General features: G+C 46.2%; 2 long non-coding RNA genes and 12 other non-coding genes across 14 annotated transcripts; all 14 read left to right on the forward strand.

Annotated features, from left to right (window-relative positions):
- Positions 1–127: 127 nt before the first annotated feature.
- LOC127921076 (U1 spliceosomal RNA) lies at positions 128–297 on the forward strand. The gene has a single exon (XR_008108197.1). It is a non-coding gene; the product is annotated as a U1 spliceosomal RNA (small nuclear RNA).
- A 937-nt stretch (positions 298–1,234) lies between these two features.
- LOC127921057 (U1 spliceosomal RNA) lies at positions 1,235–1,398 on the forward strand. Its single transcript, XR_008108178.1, has one exon. It is a non-coding gene; the product is annotated as a U1 spliceosomal RNA (small nuclear RNA).
- Positions 1,399–2,317: 919 nt separating this feature from the next.
- On the forward strand, positions 2,318–2,479 carry LOC127921060 (U1 spliceosomal RNA). The gene has a single exon (XR_008108181.1). It is a non-coding gene; the product is annotated as a U1 spliceosomal RNA (small nuclear RNA).
- An 855-nt stretch (positions 2,480–3,334) lies between these two features.
- LOC127921061 (U1 spliceosomal RNA) lies at positions 3,335–3,496 on the forward strand. Its single transcript, XR_008108182.1, has one exon. It is a non-coding gene; the product is annotated as a U1 spliceosomal RNA (small nuclear RNA).
- Positions 3,497–4,351: 855 nt separating this feature from the next.
- LOC127921062 (U1 spliceosomal RNA) lies at positions 4,352–4,513 on the forward strand. Its single transcript, XR_008108183.1, has one exon. It is a non-coding gene; the product is annotated as a U1 spliceosomal RNA (small nuclear RNA).
- An 857-nt stretch (positions 4,514–5,370) lies between these two features.
- LOC127921063 (U1 spliceosomal RNA) lies at positions 5,371–5,532 on the forward strand. The gene has a single exon (XR_008108184.1). It is a non-coding gene; the product is annotated as a U1 spliceosomal RNA (small nuclear RNA).
- An 893-nt stretch (positions 5,533–6,425) lies between these two features.
- On the forward strand, positions 6,426–6,589 carry LOC127921068 (U1 spliceosomal RNA). The gene has a single exon (XR_008108189.1). It is a non-coding gene; the product is annotated as a U1 spliceosomal RNA (small nuclear RNA).
- Positions 6,590–7,443: 854 nt separating this feature from the next.
- On the forward strand, positions 7,444–7,603 carry LOC127921073 (U1 spliceosomal RNA). Its single transcript, XR_008108194.1, has one exon. It is a non-coding gene; the product is annotated as a U1 spliceosomal RNA (small nuclear RNA).
- An 880-nt stretch (positions 7,604–8,483) lies between these two features.
- Positions 8,484–8,645, forward strand: LOC127921064 (U1 spliceosomal RNA). Its single transcript, XR_008108185.1, has one exon. It is a non-coding gene; the product is annotated as a U1 spliceosomal RNA (small nuclear RNA).
- Positions 8,646–9,502: 857 nt separating this feature from the next.
- Positions 9,503–9,666, forward strand: LOC127921078 (U1 spliceosomal RNA). Its single transcript, XR_008108198.1, has one exon. It is a non-coding gene; the product is annotated as a U1 spliceosomal RNA (small nuclear RNA).
- A 956-nt stretch (positions 9,667–10,622) lies between these two features.
- LOC127921065 (U1 spliceosomal RNA) lies at positions 10,623–10,784 on the forward strand. The gene has a single exon (XR_008108186.1). It is a non-coding gene; the product is annotated as a U1 spliceosomal RNA (small nuclear RNA).
- An 827-nt stretch (positions 10,785–11,611) lies between these two features.
- Positions 11,612–11,772, forward strand: LOC127921072 (U1 spliceosomal RNA). Its single transcript, XR_008108193.1, has one exon. It is a non-coding gene; the product is annotated as a U1 spliceosomal RNA (small nuclear RNA).
- Positions 11,773–15,384: 3,612 nt separating this feature from the next.
- On the forward strand, positions 15,385–15,672 carry LOC127921045 (uncharacterized). The gene is made up of 3 exons (XR_008108166.1): positions 15,385–15,449; positions 15,516–15,548; positions 15,582–15,672. It is a non-coding gene; the product is annotated as an uncharacterized LOC127921045 (long non-coding RNA).
- A 593-nt stretch (positions 15,673–16,265) lies between these two features.
- On the forward strand, positions 16,266–17,209 carry LOC127921044 (uncharacterized). The gene is made up of 3 exons (XR_008108165.1): positions 16,266–16,439; positions 16,473–16,604; positions 17,164–17,209. It is a non-coding gene; the product is annotated as an uncharacterized LOC127921044 (long non-coding RNA).
- Positions 17,210–18,059: the final 850 nt, after the last annotated feature.

The following is an 18,059-nucleotide window of genomic DNA, read 5'->3' on the forward strand; positions in this document are numbered from 1 at the left end:
ACTGTATTCGTAAACGACATTAAACCCTGTTCAATATGATGTGGTATTATCAGTAGTAGAAGTGGTAACCGTGAGTCAAACACCTTTGTTCTGGAAGGATTTGCTCCTCTACCAACGTGTACAACTCATACTTACCTGGCAAGGGAGACACCGTGATCAAGAAGGCGGTTCACCCAGGGCGAGGCTCAGCCATTGCACTCCGGCTGTGCTGACCCCTGCGAATTTCTCAAATGTGGAAATCGATTGCATAATTGCATAATTTATGGTAGTGGGGGACTGCGTTCGCGCTCTCCCCTGATCTTGATGTTAAAAAAATATACTAACAGATTTAATTTGACATGTGTTTCAACTCAAGAGTTCAATTGAGTTTCTTGTTGAGGAGAAATGTTCTTATCAGATGATTGGCAAGTTAAAACTCAACCTAATTGCCTCAGACATACATTTTGTCTTCTCATAACCCGGATGGATGTGTGTGATCTGTTATTGTGATGGGTGATTATGCCTGTCATGTCCTGATTATGTGAAGGAAAAGGCCTACTTCTGAATGCATACTTTTGCGCCCTCATGACGGAATCTGGATTGAGGTCTTTTATTTTCAAGATTATTAAATCATTTTTAGGACAGTTTGTAATTTAAGACCACAGTCAACCATTACCATGACAACAGACATTTCCCTGGTCAACCATTACTATGACAACAGACATTTCCCTGGTCAACCATTACCACGCCACAGACATTTCCCTGGTCAACCATTCCACAGACAATTCCCTGGTCACCCATTACCACGCCACAGACATTTCCCTGGTCAACCATTACCATGCCACAGACATTTCCCTGGTCAACCATTACCATTCCACAGACATTTCCCTGGTCAACCATTACCACGACACAGACATTTCCCTGGTCAACCATTACCATGCCACAGACATTTCCCTGGTCAACCATTACCATGACAACAGACATTTCCCTGGTCAACCATTACCATGACAACAGACAGACATGACAACAGACATTTCCCTGGTCAACCATTACCACAACACAGACATTTCCCTGGTCAACCATTACCACGCCACAGAAATGTATTGCTTTTCCTCCGCTTTCTCCGCAACTGTATTCGTAAACGACATTAAACCCTGTTCAATATGATGTGGTATTATCAGTAGTAGAAGTGGTAACCGTGAGTCAAACACCTTTGTTCTGGAAGGATTTGCTCCTCTACCAACGTGTACAACTCATACTTACCTGGCAAGGGAGACACCGTGATCAAGAAGGCGGTTCACCCAGGGCGAGGCTCAGCCATTGCACTCCGGCTGTGCTGACCCCTGCGAATTTCTCAAATGTGGAAATCTCGATTGCATAATTTATGGTAGTGGGGGACTGCGTTCGCGCTCTCCCCTGATCTTGATGTTAAAAAAATATACTAACAGATTTAATTTGACATGTGTTTCAACTCAAGAGTTCAATTGAGTTTCTTGTTGAGGAGAAATGTTCTTATCAGATGATTGGCAAGTTAAAACTCAACCTAATTGCCTCAGACATACATTTTGTCTTCTCATAACCCGGATGGATGTGTGTGATCTGTTATTGTGATGGGTGATTATGCCTGTCATGTCCTGATTATGTGAAGGAAAAGGCCTACTTCTGAATGCATACTTTTGCGCCCTCATGACGGAATCTGGATTGAGGTCTTTTATTTTCAAGATTATTAAATCATTTTTAGGACAGTTTGTAATTTTTACAGAACCATTACCATGACAACAGACATTTCCCTGGTCAACCATTACCATGACAACAGACATTTCCCTTCCATTACCACGCCACAGACTGGTCAACCATTACCATTGACCAACAGACATTTCCCTGGTCAACCATTACCACGCCACAGACATTTCCCTGGTCAACCATTACCATTTCCCTGGCCACAGACATTTCCCTGGTCAACCATTACCACGCCACAGACATTTCCCTGGTCAACCATTACCATGCCACAGACATTTCCCTGGTCAACCATTACCATTCCACAGACATTTCCCTGGTCAAGCATTACCATGACAACAGACATTTCCCTGGTAAACCATTACCATGACAACAGACATTTCCCTGGTCAACCATTACCACAACACAGACATTTCCCTGGTCAACCATTACCACGCCACAGAAATGTATTGCTTTTCCTCCGCTTTCTCCGCAACTGTATTCGTAAACGACATTAAACCCTGTTCAATATGATGTGGTATTATCAGTAGTAGAAGTGGTAACCGTGAGTCAAACACCTTTGTTCTGGAAGGATTTGCTCCTCTACCAACGTGTACAACTCATACTTACCTGGCAAGGGAGACACCGTGATCAAGAAGGCGGTTCACCCAGGGCGAGGCTCAGCCATTGCACTCCGGCTGTGCTGACCCCTGCGAATTTCTCAAATGTGGAAATCTCGATTGCATAATTTATGGTAGTGGGGACTGCGTTCGCGCTCTCCCCTGATCTTGATGTTAAAAAAATATACTAACAGATTTAATTTGACATGTGTTTCAACTCAAGAGTTCAATTGAGTTTCTTGTTGAGGAGAAATGTTCTTATCAGATGATTGGCAAGTTAAAACTCAACCTAATTGCCTCAGACATACATTTTGTCTTCTCATAACCCGGATGGATGTGTGTGATCTGTTATTGTGATGGGTGATTATGCCTGTCATGTCCTGATTATGTGAAGGAAAAGGCCTACTTCTGAATGCATACTTTTGCGCCCTCATGACGGAATCTGGATTGAGGTCTTTTATTTTCAAGATTATTAAATCATTTTTAGGACAGTTTGTAATTTAAGACCACAGTCAACCATTACCATGACAACAGACATTTCCCTGGTCAACCATTACTATGACAACAGACATTTCCCTGGTCAACCATTACCACGCCACAGACATTTCCCTGGTCAACCATTCCACAGACATTCCCTGGTCACCCATTACCACGCCACAGACATTTCCCTGGTCAACCATTACCATGCCACAGACATTTCCCTGGTCAACCATTACCATTCCACAGACATTTCCCTGGTCAAGCATTACCATGACAACAGACATTTCCCTGGTAAACCATTACCATGACAACAGACATTTCCCTGGTCAACCATTACCACAACACAGACATTTCCCTGGTCAACCATTACCACGCCACAGAAATGTATTGCTTTTCCTCCGCTTTCTCCGCAACTGTATTCGTAAACGACATTAAACCCTGTTCAATATGATGTGGTATTATCAGTAGTAGAAGTGGTAACCGTGAGTCAAACACCTTTGTTCTGGAAGGATTTGCTCCTCTACCAACGTGTACAACTCATACTTACCTGGCAAGGGAGACACCGTGATCAAGAAGGCGGTTCACCCAGGGCGAGGCTCAGCCATTGCACTCCGGCTGTGCTGACCCCTGCGAATTTCTCAAATGTGGAAATCTCGATTGCATAATTTATGGTAGTGGGGACTGCGTTCGCGCTCTCCCCTGATCTTGATGTTAAAAAAATATACTAACAGATTTAATTTGACATGTGTTTCAACTCAAGAGTTCAATTGAGTTTCTTGTTGAGGAGAAATGTTCTTATCAGATGATTGGCAAGTTAAAACTCAACCTAATTGCCTCAGACATACATTTTGTCTTCTCATAACCCGGATGGATGTGTGTGATCTGTTATTGTGATGGGTGATTATGCCTGTCATGTCCTGATTATGTGAAGGAAAAGGCCTACTTCTGAATGCATACTTTTGCGCCCTCATGACGGAATCTGGATTGAGGTCTTTATTTTCAAGATTATTAAATCATTTTTAGGACAGTTTGTAATTTAAGACCACAGTCAACCATTACCATGACAACAGACATTTCCCTGGTCAACCATTACTATGACAACAGACATTTCCCTGGTCAACCATTACCACGCCACAGACATTTCCCTGGTCAACCATTCCACAGACATTTCCCTGGTCAACCATTACCATGCCACAGACATTTCCCTGGTCAACCATTACCATTCCACAGACATTTCCCTGGTCAACCATTACCATTCCACAGACATTTCCCTGGTCAAGCATTACCATGACAACAGACATTTCCCTGGTAAACCATTACCATGACAACAGACATTTCCCTGGTCAACCATTACCACAACACAGACATTTCCCTGGTCAACCATTACCACGCCACAGAAATGTATTGCTTTTCCTCCGCTTTCTCCGCAACTGTATTCGTAAACGACATTAAACCCTGTTCAATATGATGTGGTATTATCAGTAGTAGAAGTGGTAACCGTGAGTCAAACACCTTTGTTCTGGAAGGATTTGCTCCTCTACCAACGTGTACAACTCATACTTACCTGGCAAGGGAGACACCGTGATCAAGAAGGCGGTTCACCCAGGGCGAGGCTCAGCCATTGCACTCCGGCTGTGCTGACCCCTGCGAATTTCTCAAATGTGGAAATCTCGATTGCATAATTTATGGTAGTGGGGACTGCGTTCGCGCTCTCCCCTGATCTTGATGTTAAAAAAATATACTAACAGATTTAATTTGACATGTGTTTCAACTCAAGAGTTCAATTGAGTTTCTTGTTGAGGAGAAATGTTCTTATCAGATGATTGGCAAGTTAAAACTCAACCTAATTGCCTCAGACATACATTTTGTCTTCTCATAACCCGGATGGATGTGTGTGATCTGTTATTGTGATGGGTGATTATGCCTGTCATGTCCTGATTATGTGAAGGAAAAGGCCTACTTCTGAATGCATACTTTTGCGCCCTCATGACGGAATCTGGATTGAGGTCTTTTATTTTCAAGATTATTAAATCATTTTTAGGACAGTTTGTAATTTAAGACCACAGTCAACCATTACCATGACAACAGACATTTCCCTGGTCAACCATTACTATGACAACAGACATTTCCCTGGTCAACCATTACCACGCCACAGACATTTCCCTGGTCAACCATTCCACAGACAATTCCCTGGTCACCCATTACCACGCCACAGACATTTCCCTGGTCAACCATTACCATGCCACAGACATTTCCCTGGTCAACCATTACCATTTTCCACAGACATTTCCCTGGTCAAGCATTACCATGACAACAGACATTTCCCTGGTAAACCATTACCATGACAACAGACATTTCCCTGGTCAACCATTACCACAACACAGACATTTCCCTGGTCAACCATTACCACGCCACAGAAATGTATTGCTTTTCCTCCGCTTTCTCCGCAACTGTATTCGTAAACGACATTAAACCCTGTTCAATATGATGTGGTATATCAGTAGTAGAAGTGGTAACCGTGAGTCAAACACCTTTGTTCTGGAAGGATTTGCTCCTCTACCAACGTGTACAACTCATACTTACCTGGCAAGGGAGACACCGTGATCAAGAAGGCGGTTCACCCAGGGCGAGGCTCAGCCATTGCACTCCGGCTGTGCTGACCCCTGCGAATTTCTCAAATGTGGAAATCTCGATTGCATAATTTATGGTAGTGGGGACTGCGTTCGCGCTCTCCCCTGATCTTGATGTTAAAAAAATATACTAACAGATTTAATTTGACATGTGTTTCAACTCAAGAGTTCAATTGAGTTTCTTGTTGAGGAGAAATGTTCTTATCAGATGATTGGCAAGTTAAAACTCAACCTAATTGCCTCAGACATACATTTTGTCTTCTCATAACCCGGATGGATGTGTGTGATCTGTTATTGTGATGGGTGATTATGCCTGTCATGTCCTGATTATGTGAAGGAAAAGGCCTACTTCTGAATGCATACTTGCGCCCTCATGACGGAATCTGGATTGAGGTCTTTTATTTTCAAGATTATTAAATCATTTTTAGGACAGTTTGTAATTTAAGACCACAGTCAACCATTAAGACCACAGTCAACCATTACCATGACAACAGACATTTCCCTGGTCAACCATTACCATTACCACGCCACAGACATTTCCCTGGTCAACCATTCACGTCACCCATTACCACAGACATTTCCCTGGTCAACCATTACTATGACAACAGACATTTCCCTGGTCAACCATTACCACGCCACAGACATTTCCCTGGTCAACCATTACCATGCCACAGACATTTCCCTGGTCAACCATTACCATTCCACAGACATTTCCCTGGTCAAGCATTACCATGACAACAGACATTTCCCTGGTAAACCATTACCATGACAACAGACATTTCCCTGGTCAACCATTACCACAACACAGACATTTCCCTGGTCAACCATTACCACGCCACAGAAATGTATTGCTTTTCCTCCGCTTTCTCCGCAACTGTATTCGTAAACGACATTAAACCCTGTTCAATATGATGTGGTATTATCAGTAGTAGAAGTGGTAACCGTGAGTCAAACACCTTTGTTCTGGAAGGATTTGCTCCTCTACCAACGTGTACAACTCATACTTACCTGGCAAGGGAGACACCGTGATCAAGAAGGCGGTTCACCCAGGGCGAGGCTCAGCCATTGCACTCCGGCTGTGCTGACCCCTGCGAATTTCTCAAATGTGGAAATCTCGATTGCATAATTTATGGTAGTGGGGGACTGCGTTCGCGCTCTCCCCTGATCTTGATGTTAAAAAAATATACTAACAGATTTAATTTGACATGTGTTTCAACTCAAGAGTTCAATTGAGTTTCTTGTTGAGGAGAAATGTTCTTATCAGATGATTGGCAAGTTAAAACTCAACCTAATTGCCTCAGACATACATTTTGTCTTCTCATAACCCGGATGGATGTGTGTGATCTGTTATTGTGATGGGTGATTATGCCTGTCATGTCCTGATTATGTGAAGGAAAAGGCCTACTTCTGAATGCATACTTTTGCGCCCTCATGACGGAATCTGGATTGAGGTCTTTTATTTTCAAGATTATTAAATCATTTTTAGGACAGTTTGTAATTTAAGACCACAGTCAACCATTACCATGACAACAGACATTTCCCTGGTCAACCATTACTATGACAACAGACATTTCCCTGGTCAACCATTACCACGCCACAGACATTTCCCTGGTCAACCATTCCACAGACAATTCCCTGGTCACCCATTACCACGCCACAGACATTTCCCTGGTCAACCATTACCATGCCACAGACATTTCCCTGGTCAACCATTACCATTCCACAGACATTTCCCTGGTCAAGCATTACCATTGACAACAGACATTTCCCTGGTAAACCATTACCATGACAACAGACATTTCCCTGGTCAACCATTACCACAACACAGACATTTCCCTGGTCAACCATTACCACGCCACAGAAATGTATTGCTTTTCCTCCGCTTTCTCCGCAACTGTATGTAAACGACATTAAACCCTGTTCAATATGATGTGGTATTATCAGTAGTAGAAGTGGTAACCGTGAGTCAAACACCTTTGTTCTGGAAGGATTTGCTCCTCTACCAACGTGTACAACTCATACTTACCTGGCAAGGGAGACACCGTGATCAAGAAGGCGGTTCACCCAGGGCGAGGCTCAGCCATTGCACTCCGGCTGTGCTGACCCCTGCGAATTTCTCAAATGTGGAAATCTCGATTGCATAATTTATGGTAGTGGGGACTGCGTTCGCTCTCCCCTGATCTTGATGTTAAAAAAATATACTAACAGATTTAATTTGACATGTGTTTCAACTCAAGAGTTCAATTGAGTTTCTTGTTGAGGAGAAATGTTCTTATCAGATGATTGGCAAGTTAAAACTCAACCTAATTGCCTCAGACATACATTTTGTCTTCTCATAACCCGGATGGATGTGTGTGATCTGTTATTGTGATGGGTGATTATGCCTGTCATGTCCTGATTATGTGAAGGAAAAGGCCTACTTCTGAATGCATACTTTTGCGCCCTCATGACGGAATCTGGATTGAGGTCTTTTATTTTCAAGATTATTAAATCATTTTTAGGACAGTTTGTAATTTAAGACCACAGTCAACCATTACCATGACAACAGACATTTCCCTGGTCAACCATTACTATGACAACAGACATTTCCCTGGTCAACCATTCCACAGACATTTCCCTGGTCAACCATTACCACGCCACAGACATTTCCCTGGTCAACCATTCCACAGACATTCCCTTCACCATTACCACGCCACAGACATTTCCCTGGTCAACCATTACCATGCCACAGACATTTCCCTGGTCAACCATTACCATGCCACAGACATTTCCCTGGTCAACCATTACCATGACAACAGACATTTCCCTGGTCAAGCATTACCATGACAACAGACATTTCCCTGGTAAACCATTACCATGACAACAGACATTTCCCTGGTCAACCATTACCACGCCACAGAAATGTATTGCTTTTCCTCCGCTTTCTCCGCAACTGTATTCGTAAACGACATTAAACCCTGTTCAATATGATGTGGTATTATCAGTAGTAGAAGTGGTAACCGTGAGTCAAACACCTTTGTTCTGGAAGGATTTGCTCCTCTACCAACGTGTACAACTCATACTTACCTGGCAAGGGAGACACCGTGATCAAGAAGGCGGTTCACCCAGGGCGAGGCTCAGCCATTGCACTCCGGCTGTGCTGACCCCTGCGAATTTCTCAAATGTGGAAATCTCGATTGCATAATTTATGGTAGTGGGGACTGCGTTCGCGCTCTCCCCTGATCTTGATGTTAAAAAAATATACTAACAGATTTAATTTGACATGTGTTTCAACTCAAGAGTTCAATTGAGTTTCTTGTTGAGGAGAAATGTTCTTATCAGATGATTGGCAAGTTAAAACTCAACCTAATTGCCTCAGACATACATTTTGTCTTCTCATAACCCGGATGGATGTGTGTGATCTGTTATTGTGATGGGTGATTATGCCTGTCATGTCCTGATTATGTGAAGGAAAAGGCCTACTTCTGAATGCATACTTTTGCGCCCTCATGACGGAATCTGGATTGAGGTCTTTTATTTTCAAGATTATTAAATCATTTTTAGGACAGTTTGTAATTTAAGACCACAGTCAACCATTACCATGACAACAGACATTTCCCTGGTCAACCATTACTATGACAACAGACATTTCCCTGGTCAACCATTACTATGACAACAGACATTTCCCTGGTCAACCATTCCACAGACAATTCCCTGGTCACCCATTACCACGCCACAGACATTTCCCTGGTCAACCATTACCATGCCACAGTCATTTCCCTGGTCAACCATTACCATTCCACAGACATTTCCCTGGTCAAGCATTACCATGACAACAGACATTTCCCTGGTAAACCATTACCATGACAACAGACATTTCCCTGGTCAACCATTACCACAACACAGACATTTCCCTGGTCAACCATTACCACGCCACAGAAATGTATTGCTTTTCCTCCGCTTTCTCCGCAACTGTATTCGTAAACGACATTAAACCCTGTTCAATATGATGTGGTATTATCAGTAGTAGAAGTGGTAACCGTGAGTCAAACACCTTTGTTCTGGAAGGATTTGCTCCTCTACCAACGTGTACAACTCATACTTACCTGGCAAGGGAGACACCGTGATCAAGAAGGCGGTTCACCCAGGGCGAGGCTCAGCCATTGCACTCCGGCTGTGCTGACCCCTGCGAATTTCTCAAATGTGGAAATCTCGATTGCATAATTTATGGTAGTGGGGGACTGCGTTCGCGCTCTCCCCTGATCTTGATGTTAAAAAAATATACTAACAGATTTAATTTGACATGTGTTTCAACTCAAGAGTTCAATTGAGTTTCTTGTTGAGGAGAAATGTTCTTATCAGATGATTGGCAAGTTAAAACTCAACCTAATTGCCTCAGACATACATTTTGTCTTCTCATAACCCGGATGGATGTGTGTGATCTGTTATTGTGATGGGTGATTATGCCTGTCATGTCCTGATTATGTGAAGGAAAAGGCCTACTTCTGAATGCATACTTTTGCGCCCTCATGACGGAATCTGGATTGAGGTCTTTTATTTTCAAGATTATTAAATCATTTTTAGGACAGTTTGTAATTTAAGACCACAGTCAACCATTACCATGACAACAGACATTTCCCTGGTCAACCATTACTATGACAACAGACATTTCCCTGGTCAACCATTACCACGCCACAGACATTTCCCTGGTCAACCATTCCACAGACAATTCCCTGGTCACCCATTACCACGCCACAGACATTTCCCTGGTCAACCATTACCATGCCACAGACATTTCCCTGGTCAACCATTACCATTCCACAGACATTTCCCTGGTCAAGCATTACCATGACAACAGCCATTTCCCTGGTAAACCATTACCATGACAACAGACATTTCCCTGGTCAACCATTACCATTCCACAGACATTTCCCTGGTCAAGCATTACCATGACAACAGACATTTCCCTGGTAAACCATTACCATGACAACAGACATTTCCCTGGTCAACCATTACCACAACACAGACATTTCCCTGGTCAACCATTACCACGCCACAGAAATGTATTGCTTTTCCTCCGCTTTCTCCGCAACTGTATTCGTAAACGACATTAAACCCTGTTCAATATGATGTGGTATTATCAGTAGTAGAAGTGGTAACCGTGAGTCAAACACCTTTGTTCTGGAAGGATTTGCTCCTCTACCAACGTGTACAACTCATACTTACCTGGCAAGGGAGACACCGTGATCAAGAAGGCGGTTCACCCAGGGCGAGGCTCAGCCATTGCACTCCGGCTGTGCTGACCCCTGCGAATTTCTCAAATGTGGAAATCTCGATTGCATAATTTATGGTAGTGGGGACTGCGTTCGCGCTCTCCCCTGATCTTGATGTTAAAAAAATATACTAACAGATTTAATTTGACATGTGTTTCAACTCAAGAGTTCAATTGAGTTTCTTGTTGAGGAGAAATGTTCTTATCAGATGATTGGCAAGTTAAAACTCAACCTAATTGCCTCAGACATACATTTTGTCTTCTCATAACCCGGATGGATGTGTGTGATCTGTTATTGTGATGGGTGATTATGCCTGTCATGTCCTGATTATGTGAAGGAAAAGGCCTACTTCTGAATGCATACTTTTGCGCCCTCATGACGGAATCTGGATTGAGGTCTTTTATTTTCAAGATTATTAAATCATTTTTAGGACAGTTTGTAATTTAAGACCACAGTCAGACCATTACCATGACAACAGACATTTCCCTGGTCAACCATTACCATGACAGACACAGACATTTCCCTGGTCAACCATTACCACGCCACAGACATTTCCCTGGTCATTACCATTCCACAGACATTCCCTGGTCACCCATTACCACGCCACAGACATTTCCCTGGTCAACCATTACCATGCCACAGACATTTCCCTGGTCAACCATTACCATTCCACAGACATTTCCCTGGTCAAGCATTACCATGACAACAGACATTTCCCTGGTAAACCATTACCACAACACAGACATTTCCCTGGTCAACCATTACCACGCCACAGAAATGTATTGCTTTTCCTCCGCTTTCTCCGCAACTGTATTCGTAAACGACATTAAACCCTGTTCAATATGATGTGGTATTATCAGTAGTAGAAGTGGTAACCGTGAGTCAAACACCTTTGTTCTGGAAGGATTTGCTCCTCTACCAACGTGTACAACTCATACTTACCTGGCAAGGGAGACACCGTGATCAAGAAGGCGGTTCACCCAGGGCGAGGCTCAGCCATTGCACTCCGGCTGTGCTGACCCCTGCGAATTTCTCAAATGTGGAAATCTCGATTGCATAATTTATGGTAGTGGGGACTGCGTTGCGCTCTCCCCTGATCTTGATGTTAAAGAATGATTTAAATCTATTTAAAAACAATTTTATTTAGTCCTGGTGGTGTGTAATCTCAATCCTATTGGTGTGTAATCTCAGTCCTAGTGGTGTGTAATCTCAGTCCTAGTGGTGTGTCGTCCTATTGGTGTGTAATCCCAGTCCTAGTGGTGTGTAATCCCAGTCCTAGTGATGTGTAATCCCAGTCCTAGTGGTCTGTAGTCCTAGTGGTGTGTAATCTCAGTCCTAGTGGTCTGTAGTCCTAGTGGTGTGTAATCTCAGTCCTCGTGGTGTGTAGTCCTAGTGGTGTGTGGTCCTTCTGTAGCTCAGTTGGTAGAGCATGGCGCTTGTAACGCCAGGGTAGTGGGTTCGATTCCCGGGACCACCCATACGTAGAATGTATGCACACATGACTGTAAGTCGCTTTGGATAAAAGCGTCTGCTAAATGGCATATATTATTATTATTATATTATATTATCTCAGTCCTAGTGGTGTGTAATCCCAGTCCTAGTGGTGTGTAATCCCAGTCCTAGTGGTGTGTAGTCCCAGTCCCAGTGGTCTGTAGTCCTAGTGGTGTGTAATCTCAGTCCTAGTGGTGTGTAGTCCTAGTGGTGTGTAATATCAGTCCTAGTGGTTTGTAATCCCAGTCCTAGTGGTGTGTAATCCCAGTCCTAGTGGTGTGTAGTCCCAGTCCCAGTGGTCTGTAGTCCTAGTGGTGTGTAATCTCAGTCCTAGTGGTGTGTAATCCCAGTCCTAGTGGTGTGTAATCCCAGTCCTAGTGGTGTGTAATCTCAGTCTGAGTGGTTTGTAGTCCTAGTGGTGTGTAATCTCAGTCCTAGTGGTGTGTAATCCCAGTCCTAGTGGTGTGTAATCCCAGTCCTAGTGGTGTGTAATCTCAGTCCTAGTGGTGTGTAGTCCTAGTGGTGTGTAATCTCAGTCCTAATGGTGTGTAATCCCAGTCCTAGTGGTGTGTAATCCCAGTCCTAGTGGTGTGTAATCCCTGTCCTATTGGTGTGTAATCTCAGTCCTAGTGGTGTGTAGTCCTAGTGGTGTGTAATCTCAGTCCTAGTGGTGTGTAATCCCAGTCCTAGTGGTGTGTAATCCCAGTCCTAGTGGTGTGTAATCTCAGTCCTAGTGGTGTGTAATCTCAGTCCTAGTGGTGTGTAATCCTAGTCCTAGTGGTGTGTAATCCCAGTCCTAGTGGTGTGTAATCTCAGTCCTAGTGGTCTGTAGTCCTCGTGGTGTGTAATCCCAGTCCTAGTGATGTGTAGTCCCAGTCCCAGTGGTCTGTAGTCCTAGTGGTGTGTAATCTCAGTCCTAGTGGTGTGTAATCCCAGTCCTAGTGGTGTGTAATCCCAGTCCTAGTGGTGTGTAATCTCAGTCCTAGTGGTGTGTAGTCCTAGTGGTGTGTAATCTCAGTCGTAGTGGTGTGTAATCCCAGTCCTAGTGGTGTGTAATCCCAGTCCTAGTAGTGTGTAATCTCAGTCCTAGTGGTGTGTAATCCCAGTCCTAGTGGTGTGTAATCCCAGTCCTAGTGGTGTGTAATCCCAGTCCTAGTGGTGTGTAATCTCAGTCCTAGTGGTGTGTAATCCCAGTCCTAGTGGTGTTTAATCCCAGTCCTAGTGGTGTGTAATCCCAGTCCTAGTAGTGTGTAATCTCAGTCCTAGTGGTGTGTAATCCCAGTCCTAGTGGTGTGTAATCCCAGTCCTAGTGGTGTGTAATCCCAGTCCTAGTGGTGTGTAATCTCAGTCCTAGTGGTGTGTAATCCCAGTCCTAGTGGTGTGTAATCCCAGTCCTAGTGGTGTGTAATCTCAGTCCTAGTGGTGTGTAATCTCAGTCCTAGTGGTGTGTAATCTCAGTCCTATTGTGTGTAATCTCAGTACTAGTGGTGTGTAATCTCAGTCCTATTGGTGTGTAATCTCAGTACTAGTGGTGTGTAATCCCAGTCCTAGTGGTGTGTAATCCCAGTCCTAGTGGTGTGTAATCCCAGTCCTAGTGGTGTGTAATCTCAGTTCTAGTGGTGTGTAATCCCAGTCCTAGTGGTGTGTAGTCCCAGTCCTCGTGGTGTGTAGTCCCAGTCCTAGTGGTGTGTAATCCCAGTCCTAGTGGTGTTTAATCCCAGTCCTAGTGGTGTGTAATCCCAGTCCTAGTGGTGTGTAATCCCAGTCCTAGTGGTGTGTAATCCCAGTCCTAGTGGTGTGTAATCTCAGTCCTAGTGGTGTGTAGTCCCAGTCCTCGTGGTGTGTAGTCCTAGTGGTCTGTAGTCCTAGTGGTGTGTAATCCTAGTCCTAGTGGTGTGTAATCCCAGTCCTAGTGGTGTGTAATCTCAGTCCGAGTGGTGTGTAGTCCCAGTCCTAGTGGTGTGTAATCTCAGTCCTAGTGATGTGTAATCTCAGTCCTAGTGGTGTGTAATCAGATAAATCTCATACCTTTGTAGCAGCAAGCACATTTAGATGTAAAAAGTGCATTCCTCTTTGCCCAAAGACAGACCCCAGATCTGCACTCTCTAGTTCCTCTGTCCTCTTGTCTGTCTCAACTTGGCATCAAGTTCACTCCCTGTGTTCTCCTCTTAACCAATCAATAACTAATATAGTGACCTTAATTTGTCAATAAAGTGCAAGGAAGGAGCGAAAACCCTCACACACTCGGCACTCAGTGAAATTAGCTTGACGATGATCAAGTTCTAAATCTGTCCAATTTTTTTACCCCAGGCTTTTTATTTAGAATTTTGGGGGAATTTAACCAGGAAGTCAGAGGTCTTTTCTCAATTTGATTTGCTCAACTCCTACATTCTCACTCCTTCCTCTCTGGCCTCCTTTTGAAAAATCGTGGAGAGGCGGCGAGGGGAGGAAACAAAACGAGCTTGTATGAAATGAGACTCCTCCTCCATTCGCGCTTCATCAGGCAGATGACGTCTACAAGGGGTGGATCCCGAAATAAATGCATAAAGTGCAAGGTGGCAGGGCAGCCTAGTGGTTAGAGCGTAGAGGTGGCAGGGTAGCCTAGTGGTTAGAGCGTAGAGGCGGCAGGGCAGCCTAGTGGTTAGAGCGTAGAGGTGGCAGGGTAGCCTAGTGGTTAGAGTGTAGAGGTGGCAGGGCAGCCTAGTGGTTAGAGCGTAGAGGTGGCAGGGTAGCCTAGTGGTTAGAGCGTAGAGGTGGCAGGTCAGCCTAGTGGTTAGAGCGTAGAGGTGGCAGGGCAGCCTAGTGGTTAGAGCGTAGAGGCGGCAGGGCAGACTAGTGGTTAGAGCGTAGAGGTGGCAGGGCAGCCTAGTGGTTAGAGCGTAGAGGCGGCAGGGCAGACTAGTGGTTAGAGCGTAGAGGTGGCAGGGCAGCCTAGTGGTTAGAGCGTAGAGGCGGCAGGGCAGACTAGTGGTTAGAGCGTTGAGGCGGCAGGGCAGACTAGTGGTTAGAGCGTAGAGGTGGCAGGGCAGCCTAGTGGTTAGAGCGTAGAGGCGGCAGGGCAGCCTAGTGGTTAGAGTGTAGAGGTGGCAGGGTAGCCTAGTGGTTAGAGCGTAGAGGTGGCAGGGTAGCCTAGTGGTTAGAGCGTAGAGGCGGCAGGGCAGCCTAGTGGTTAGAGCGTAGAGGTGGCAGGGTAGCCTAGTGGTTAGAGTGTAGAGGTGGCAGGGCAGCCTAGTGGTTAGAGCGTAGAGGCGGCAGGGCAGCCTAGTGGTTAGAGCGTAGAGGTGGCAGGGTAACCTAGTAGTTAGAGCGTAGAGGTGGCAGGGCAGCCTAGTGGTTAGAGCGTAGAGGCGGCAGGGCAGCCTAGTGGTTAGAGCGTAGAGGTGGCAGGGTAGCCTAGTGGTTAGAGTGTAGAGGCGGCAGGGCAGCCTAGTGGTTAGAGCGTAGAGGCGGCAGGGCAGCCTAGTGGTTAGAGCGTAGAGGCGGCAGGGTAGCCTAGTGGTTAGAGCGTAGAGGTGGCAGGGCAGCCTAGTGGTTAGAGCGTAGAGGCGGCAGGGCAGACTAGTGGTTAGAGCGTAGAGGTGGCAGGGCAGCCTAGTGGTTAGAGCGTAGAGGCGGCAGGGCAGCCTAGTGGTTAGAGTGTAGAGGTGGCAGGGTAGCCTAGTGGTTAGAGCGTAGAGGTGGCAGGGTAGCCTAGTGGTTAGAGCGTAGAGGCGGCAGGGCAGCCTAGTGGTTAGAGCGTAGAGGTGGCAGGGTAGCCTAGTGGTTAGAGTGTAGAGGTGGCAGGGCAGCCTAGTGGTTAGAGCGTAGAGGTGGCAGGGTAGCCTAGTGGTTAGAGCGTAGAGGTGGCAGGGCAGCCTAGTGGTTAGAGCGTAGAGGCGGCAGGGCAGCCTAGTGGTTAGAGCGTAGAGGTGGCAGGGTAGCCTAGTGGTTAGAGTGTAGAGGCGGCAGGGCAGCCTAGTGGTTAGAGCGTAGAGGCGGCAGGGTTGCCTAGTGGTTAGAGCGTAGAGGCGGCAGGGTAGCCTAGTGGTTAGAGCGTAGAGGTGACAGGGCAGCCTAGTGGTTAGAGCGTAGAGGCGGCAGGGCAGCCTAGTTGTTAGAGCGTAGAGGCGGCAGGGTAGCCTAGTGGTTAGAGCGTAGAGGTGGCAGGGCAGCCTAGTGGTTAGAGCGTAGAGGCGGCAGGGTAGCCTAGTGGTTAGAGCGTAGAGGTGGCAGGGTAGCCTAGTGGTTAGAGCGTAGAGGTGGCAGGGTAGCCTAGTGGTTAGAGCGTAGAGGTGGCAGGGCAGCCTAGTGGTTAGAGCGTAGAGGTGGCAGGGTAGCCTAGTGGTTAGAGCGTAGAGGTGGCAGGGTAGCCTAGTGGTTAGAGCGTAGAGGTGGCAGGGTAGCCTAGTGGTTAGAGCGTAGAGGTGGCAGGGTAGCCTAGTGGTTAGAGCGTAGAGGTGGCAGGGTAGCCTAGTGTTTAGAGCGTAGAGGTGGCAGGGCAGCCCAGTGGTTAGAGCGTAGAGGTGGCAGGGCAGCCTAGTGGTTAGAGCGTAGAGGCGGCAGGGCAGCCTAGTGGTTAGAGCGGAGGGGTGGCAGCGTAGCCTAGTGGTTAGAGTGTAGGGGTGGCAGGGTAGCCTAGTGGTTAGAGTGTAGAGGTGGCAGGGTAGCCTAGTGGTTAGAGTGTAGAGAAGGCAGGGTAGCCTAGTGGTTAGAGTGTAGAGGAGGCAGGGTAGCCTTGTGGTTAGAGCGTAGAGGTGGCAGGGCAGCCCAGTGGTTAGAGCGTAGAGGCGGCAGGGCAGCCTAGTGGTTAGAGCGGAGGGGTGGCAGGGTAGCCTAGTGGTTAGAGTGTAGAGGAGGCAGGGTAGCCTAGTGGTTAGAGTGTAGAGGTGGCAGGGTAGCCTAGTGGTTAGAGTGTAGAGGTGGCAGGGTAGCCTAGTGGTTAGAGTGTAGAGGTGGTAGGGTAGCCTAGTGGTTAGTGTAGAGGCGGCAGGGGAGCCTAGTGGTTAGAGCGTAGAGGTGGCAGGGTAGCCTAGTGGTTAGAGCGTAGAGGTGGCAGGGCATCCCAGTGGTTAGAGCGTAGAGGCGGCAGGGCAGCCTAGTGGTTAGAGCGGAGGGGTGGCAGGGTAGCCTAGTGGTTAGAGTGTAGAGGAGGCAGGGTAGCCTAGTGGTTAGAGTGTAGAGGTGGCAGGGTAGCCTAGTGGTTAGAGTGTAGAGGTGGCAGGGTAGCCTAGTGGTTAGAGTGTGGAGGTGGCAGGGTAGCCTAGTGGTTAGAGTGTAGAGGTGGTAGGGTAGCCTAGTGGTTAGTGTAGAGGCGGCAGGGGAGCCTAGTGGTTAGAGTGTAGAGGAGGCAGGGTAGCCTAGTGGTTAGAGTGTAGAGGAGGCAGGGTAGCCTAGTGGTTAGAGTGTAGAGGAGGCAGGGTAGCCTAGTGGTTAGAGTGTAGAGGAGGCAGGGTAGCCTAGTGGTTAGAGTGTAGAGGCGGCAGGGTAGCCTAGTGGTTAGAGTGTAGAGGCGGCAGGGTAGCCTAGTGGTTAGAGTGTAGAGGCGGCAGGGTAGCCTAGTGGTTAGAGTGTAGAGGTGGCAGGGTAGCCTAGTGGTTAGAGTGTAGAGGCGGCAGGGTAGCCTAGTGGTTAGAGTGTTGGACTAGTAACCGGAAGGTTGCAAGTTTAAATCCCCGAGCTGATGAGGTACAAATCTGTCCTTCTGCCCCTGAACTTCTGTTCCTAGGCGGTCATTGAAAATAATCATTTGTTCTTATCTGACTTGCCTAGTAAAAATATATTTTTTACATTTAAAAAAAATATTTTCTAGATAAAACAATAAGTAGCCTACTGTTCTTACATGCCTGTATGCTTTTCTCCTCAGACTGAACAACAGCTGATTAAAAGGGTGTGTGGAGGAGATATCAAAACTC

Source organism: Oncorhynchus keta, unplaced genomic scaffold, assembly GCF_023373465.1.
Source record: "Oncorhynchus keta strain PuntledgeMale-10-30-2019 unplaced genomic scaffold, Oket_V2 Un_contig_21466_pilon_pilon, whole genome shotgun sequence".
Lineage (NCBI taxonomy): Eukaryota > Metazoa > Chordata > Actinopteri > Salmoniformes > Salmonidae > Oncorhynchus > Oncorhynchus keta.